General features: G+C 40.4%; 1 pseudogene; it reads right to left on the bottom strand.

Moving 5' to 3' along the window:
• Positions 1–3,840: 3,840 nt before the first annotated feature.
• Positions 3,841–4,170, bottom strand: LOC101418511 (eukaryotic translation initiation factor 5A-2 pseudogene; annotated as a pseudogene).
• Between the last annotated feature and the right edge of the window lie 3,137 nt (positions 4,171–7,307).

The raw sequence follows: 7,307 nt of genomic DNA on the forward strand, positions 1-7,307 counted from the left end.
AATAGGAAACTAATATTTGTTGCATTCTTATGTTCCAGGTATTTTGCTATTTTTATTTGTTATACCATTTAGTCTTCACAGAAACTATTTGCAATAGGTATAATTGTCCTCATTTAAGCATGGAGAAACTGAGGCTCAGTGAGGCTAATTTACCAAAGGTCACATGGCTAGTAATCTGTCTGCTAAAAAGTCTTCCAGTGGCTCCACTTACCAAGAAAGACCCTGAGGGAAGCAGATTTGGCTCAATGGATAGAGCATCCGCCTACTACATGGGAGGTCCAGGGTTCAAACCCAGGGCCTCATGGCCCGTGTGGTGAGCTGGCCTGTGCACAGTGGTGTTGCGCACAAGGAGTGCTGTGCCACGCAGGGGTGTCCCCCACATAGGGGAGCCCCACACAAAAGGACCGTGCTGCACAAGGAGTGCACCCCATATGTAGTACACCCCATAAGGAGAGCCACCCCATGTGACAAATGTGCAGCCTGTCCAGGAGTAGCACTGCACACATGGAGAGCTGATGCAGCAAGATGATGCAACAAAAAGAGATACAGATTCCTGTAGCCACTAATGAGAATGCAAGTGGACACAGACAACTGGGGAGGGGGGAAGGGGAGAGAAATAAATAAATTTTAAAAATCTTAAAAAAAAAAAAAGACCCTGAATTTCTAGAGAGCAGTGGTTCTCAATCTTATGTTATTATTACTAATCTATTTAAGAGATTGATTCCTGTCCCAAGAGAAACACAAAGTACACTCTGCCCCCTTTTAAAAGCAGGCCATTTATCTGTTCTCCTCATATTGTGAGGAGGAATTTTTGTTTCTAAGGGGAAGCAAGGCACTCCATTAGCAGTTGGAAAGTATATAATTTTGTTGAGTGTAGATTTTACTGCTATGGAAACCACAAAACAAGTTTACAAGGCAGTGGTGTTGTTAGTAGTGAAGGCTGGCAGAGGATGGCATCTGACCCTTGCAGGTGGCTTTGGGAAATGAGAGGGAGCTGGGTGGTCATGGTCATGGAAATTCTGCCACCCACCCAGACCACACCTGTGTCCTTTTTGGGGGTAATTGTCTTACCCAGTGTAACCTCTAATCTCTAGAAGTTTAAGGAACCCAACAGAATTCCTCACTGTATTTAACTGAAAGACATCAGGGGTTCGAGTTAGTGCTTCTCTGATGAAAGGGAGAAGTTTCAGAAACTGGTGAATACAAAGTGAAGAACCAGGGCCATCAAGCGTAGGCCATGATCTCAAGAAGCTTAGCTTTGGACAGAAGGACAGGGCCAGGTGTATAACTAAAGAGGAACTGAGAGAGTCAAGGTAGGTATCTGTTTTTTGTTTTTTAATGAACATATTTCTGTGAGAGGGAGAGGTCTCTGAAGGTTTGGGACCCACCAGAATATGAAGGATGATTAACTTTACCTAGAAGACTAACTACTTCTTTTCATGCTAAAAGGAAGGAAGAAGGAGGAAGGCCATTGGAGAGAAGGCAGACAGAACTGAGCATCCAGAATGCTGGAAATTCTTCCCTGTGGAGATGAAATCAGGAAGGGCAATGTGAGGAAGACTGTGAGCCAGAGTACTATTTTGAATGAATGAGTCATTGTGTGTGTGTACAGGAGGGAGGCAACAGCAATAGGGTGGAGGGAAAGATGGTTGTAGGAGCAGGGGTTGTACAGGAGTAGGATGGCACTCTAATGGTTTGGAGAGGGGGAGACTGTCAGCCTCAAGACCTATACAAGGTGGGGCAGTTTTGATTATCTATGAATCCCAAAAAGAAAGATTACTGTTGTAAACTAATCTATTCTTCTGGATGTGATACCCTTTGAATGCCTTAGATTCAGCAGACATGTCTTGATTAGATTACCTGTTGAGATTAGGGCTTTGATTCTATCACGCCACAAGGGCATGACTCAGGTTAAGTCCCCGCCCCCTTGGTGGGTGGTATAAACGGACGCTCACAGAAGAAGGCATTTTGGTCCTGTCATGTGTCAGAAAGAAGGCTCAAACAGCTAAAACCCTGGAAGGAGAAATGAGCCATTTGCCTGATAGTTTGCAGCCAAAGAAAACAGAGCAGCTGAGCCGCTGAGAGGTCCCAAGGGACCAGACAGAGATGACCTACCATCTTGCTTCAATACGAGGCAGCTGACTTTGGTGAGGACGCACCCTTGAGTTGGACTTGTAACTGTAACTGTAACTGTAAGCTTTTACCCCAAATAAATACCCTTTACAAAAGTCAACAAATTTCTGGTACTTTGCATCAGTACTCCTTTGGCTGACTAACACACAAGGTTTGAGAGAACAAACTATTTTCACTTCCGTAGACTGAAGGCAATTGTTAAAGGGAAGGCTTGGATACAGTTAAGGCAACTGGTCAAAGGGAATGCTCTGTTGGAGTGGTGGAGGATGTAGGGGAGTTTATTTACAATGTAAAGGCTTAGATTAGGTATAACTCTTTTTAGTTTGCAAGGGATATACTGGACTAAAAGTTAACAGATTCAAAAGGAAATCTTCAGGAAGCAGGGTGCATTGTAACTCTTAGGAACTAGAACCTGGAACCAGATGACTTCACGCCATCAGGGTTTTCTTTCTCAATCTGTTACATTTTCTCTGTCTTTTGTTTCAACTTGGCTTCATTTTTTTTTTCTGTAAACGGACTTTATTTACAAGGCAGAGAACGAGATCACTTACAAGTTTTAAAAAAAATCTATACTTATTCTTATAAGTCAGAGGAATATTTATACTTCATATATACTTTATTTTTATTTATTTTTTTATTCTTATTTTGGAGGGTGGTGGGGAAATTGAGAGTAGCAGTCAAAAAGCAAGAGAGGGGGAAAAAGGCAAGAGCAGCCATATAGTACTTGGGATGAAATATATGTACATAGCTTTTGCCATTCAAGATTTGAAGAAAGAGATGCATTGTTATAAATTGTACAGTCTTACAGTGCAAGTGAAAATATACTTATGTGAAGCTTGACAAGTTGGGAAGAGCAAGGGCATGATAATCCAGAATTAATACTAACCCAGACCACTAGTGAGGTTAACTGGAGCCATGTAAATGACCAGCAAGCAGCAGGCAGTTAACTTTCTAGAATTCCGACCTATAGCAAGTAAAATATACATTAAAGAGTACCAAAAAAACAGCACTATGAAGATATTTAAGTAGAATACTGTAATGATACTAGCCTAATTCCTAATTGTGTATTAGATGGGTAAAAGCTAAAATGTTCCACCGAAAATGATTTATTACAACCTCAATATTTCTTGTGCTTTACAATTCTTCTCCTTGTACTTCTCATACTTAAAGTATCTTGCTTCTTCAAGTGGGCTTGGTGAGAGCAATATAAGATTTTAAAGTATTCACAAATTAAGAAGTTAAAACTGTGGGATCTTCTGTGCCTAATGTTATTTCCAGTCACAGATTAGATCAGTTACAGCATCATACATACTTTTCTTAAGATGACAAACCATAGAAGTCAATGCATGATGGGCAAAGTCTCATAATCAGTGATTTTGTTCTCAATTTGACTCCAAATATAATGATTGTTATTGAGTCAAGGATCCACACAAATATGTAACAATGTCTAGAAATCAGGAAATAAGATACATATGATTCAAAAGGATAAACAAATGCAAGAGTGTCACCTAAAACACCTTTTAAACAATCCATTTTATGTTTTACACTGAATAACTGAAGTCTCATGACAATCAAAATGAAATACATATACTTAAAATAAATAAGTTATCACCTAAAATAAATTAGTTATCACAATCACATAAAGTAACGGTTTTCATAATTTACTTTCATTTAATTTTAGAACATGCCAGATGCTTCCATTTATTTTCAGAGCTTTATGGCTACAGCATATTCTTCACTCATTGCACACATGACAGATGCCTGTACATCTTCACCTTCATTGTATTTTCCTTCTATTTCTTTACCCAGTTCACCTTCTGGAAGCCGAAGAACCTCGGGAGCTTCACCAGTTTTTGTCAGCAGGGAAAGGTAATCATCCTGAATGCTTATCAGCTGATAATCATTTTTCTTAATATCTGGAATATCCATGTTTTGAGTAGAAGGGCACATATCTTCATGTTTTTTGCCTGTGAAAATATCACTTCCAACAAGGTGAAACTTGGCATGACCGTGCTTTCCAGTTTTGGAAGCTGACATCTCCACTGGTTTGCATGGTCATCCTTTAAGCACCACAAAGCCATTGTGGTTAAGTGCTGGAAGCCCCAGCATCTCCACCAGTGGAATCAATTTCATCTGCCGTGGTGGGCTGGGGAGATGGCAGCTTTTCTAAGGGAATTTTCAGTAGGACAAGAGTGCCTTCACCTGCACGCCTGCACGAACCCCCCACAGCTGCAGAGATACTTGGAAGTTTTAGAAGAACGATCCCAAGAAAAGACCTAGACTGGGCTGACTTGAGTTACACGACCATTGTTTGGTGAATTTTTGTGGCCCATCTTGGTCCCGTGCTTTTCTCTGTGGTTAAGGGAAGTGACTCTATTACCAGAAAGTGTGGAGGAAGTGTGCTGGGCAAATAACGTGAGGCACCATGGGTGTCCCAGAGAACACAGTGGACAGGTTCTAGTGGTAGAGGAAGCAGTATGATCAGGGGAGAACAGTAGCTTGACCATGAGTAAATGAACAAATAGGCAGAGTGACTTTTATTGGAGGCAATGGCCAAGGACTATGGAGAAGTGTAGTAGGTGGATTTCTGTAATAATCTTCACAGTCACAGGTGGAGGAGGAGGCCTTTGTCTGAATTTGTGCATTTAAGAAAAGACTAGTTCACATAACAGACAGGGAAATGGTGGTAATTGGTTCCTGGGGAGGTTGGCACATGCTGGAGAACAGTAGCAGCTTGTGGATAATGTTTCACAAGGTAATTGGACACTTCCACCTGCCAGTACATCACTTTCATCTGTGGAGAATTAAACAAAAGCTGCCTGCTGCTCAAAATGGACAGTAAAATAAACAGCTTCTAAAAATAGAAGGACTTATGCTTTAGGGAGTTTGTGACTGGTTGAACGAGCAGATTTTGTAGCCATCAAAAAAAAAAAAAAAAAAGGAGTATGGCTCAGTACCTAGTGGTACCAAAGTTGTGGGGTGATGGCCAAAGATACTTGGGAGCACAGGTGTTCTAAGACAAACCTTACAGCACAAATGGAAACAAGTAAAATCCATATAATTCTTTGCAGTTCTTCAAGCATTTTTCCTATACATTATTTATTTTAACTTTCTATCAACCTAGAACATGTTATCCCTGTTTTAATTGAGGAAACAGAGGTTCAGTAAAGTAACTTGCTTAAGGTTTTACAGTGACTAAGTTTTAACTCCCAGGATGAAGAACGTGAATTTTATCTTCTAAAGTTATGGTGAGATTTTACTAAAGAGTAAATATGGTATTTAGTTGAGCTTAATTGGCAGTGTGGTATAAACAGAAGTAAAGTAATCATAAGGGAATACATGACAGCACTCTTGGCAGGAGCAACAAAATAAAAGCACCTACTATTTATTGAGTGCCAAGCACCATGTTCAACACTACAAACTATCTCATTTAATACTCCAACAACTTACTGAGTCTGGCCCTATTATTTTTCCTTCTCTATAGAAAAGGGATTGACTGGACAAATATATTACATAACCACATTCGCCCTGTCACCACTCCCAGAACAACGATGAAGAATGGAAAGAGGAATAAGCTGCATACAGGGAACTCAATAATAGAAGTTTAATTTAGGAAATGGGCATCAGACCAGAGAAGAACGAAGGGATAAATCTCTTACGAGACTATTGAAGACAAATGATAGTTTTTGTCCCTGTAAAGAAAGCCGCTTTCCTTTCCCAGGCAGTTGATCACGCCTGCATTTTCTTTGGTCCTGAAACTGCCTTCAAACTACATCCTCAAGTTATAGAACAAATATTGCCCTGTCAGGAGGAGTGGGGCTTAACAGAAACAGGAGTGACCATGGACTTGGGACACTGGAGGATGGCGATGCTCTTTACCAGATGGTGAGTTGGGAAAAGGAGGTAATCCGGGACAGGAAATCATGGAGAAAGCTGAAGAGTTCAGTTGTAGGTATCTTGTGATTCTTCACATCGATGACTGGACTTTGGGAGAGAGCCAAATGATGAGTTCCTGCAGATAGTAAGAGACTCAGGCCTGGGGCTTTGGTAATGATTCAAACTCGTGCATACATTTGGAAATTGTTCAGCCTGGTAGGAAGGATGAACACCTCTAAAATGGATGAATTCTTTCAGGTGGTGAATAAAAAGAAAAGCAGTATATTTACTCTTGGCAATGCCTGTAGCAAAGATCTTAATTTTGTACATGTTATTTTAATAGGAATGATTTTTTGGATTCTTTTTCACACAATAATTTCTCATAAAGTTTCCGTAAAATCTGGATGATTAATTTTTAAAAACCCACAATGATCTTTCACTCTTTACTCCTAATAACTAATTTATTTGAGGTTTTAGTGCCATTGCAAGAAACGTTTGGTCCAAAGGACAGTATAATTGTAAGTGTTCCTCTGAAGTTGAAATTCATTAAAAGCATTCCCCAAAGAGCCAAGTAATAAAATGGGGAAAGAAAAGGAGAATAATTATGTTAAAGAATTATATTCCAAGAAAAATTGCTGTAAGACTAGTTTCCAAGAAGCCAAGGCAAAAAGTGAACGTGATGAATTAGTAGATATTGTCTATTGCAAAGTTCACACCTGGAGAGGCCAACAAATAGCCTCACGGATCTCACAGTAGTACCTTCAAATCCCAGCTTCTCAAGAAAAGATAGGGCTCTAGTCTAAATTATTGCATTCTTGCATGTTATCAGTTGGGGATGGTGTGTGCAAAGGCACTAGACTTACTCTCTTTCTCTGGTAAGGTTATGATGTCGGTTTGATGAAAGAGAGGGCTTGACAGTTCAATGGGTCTTTTGCTGGTGCTGGCGCTCTTGCTGTTGTAATACACACACCCAAGTCTTAAGCCTTGGTACTTTACTGAGATGTAGGGGGATCAAGAAATCCTGGAAGAATCTCCAGCATGGATCCAATGAAGGCTTTCTTGTGAGAACCTTTTTCAGGACCCAGTCACAGGGAAGTAGCTGATGATGAGCTGGTTGGAGGGTTTGGGAATGCTTCACATACCTCTATTGGCAGGAGTCAGGAGGAAGTCCCAGAGCTCCAAATACTTAGAATAAGTACACTCTTCTCCAACTTTCACTCTTCCAACTATAAATGTCAAGAAAGAACCAGAGGTAAGTGGACTTGGCTCAATGGATAGGGTGTCCGCCTACCACATGG

Source organism: Dasypus novemcinctus, chromosome 14 (genome assembly GCF_030445035.2).
Source record: "Dasypus novemcinctus isolate mDasNov1 chromosome 14, mDasNov1.1.hap2, whole genome shotgun sequence".
In the NCBI taxonomy this organism is placed as follows: domain Eukaryota; kingdom Metazoa; phylum Chordata; class Mammalia; order Cingulata; family Dasypodidae; genus Dasypus; species Dasypus novemcinctus.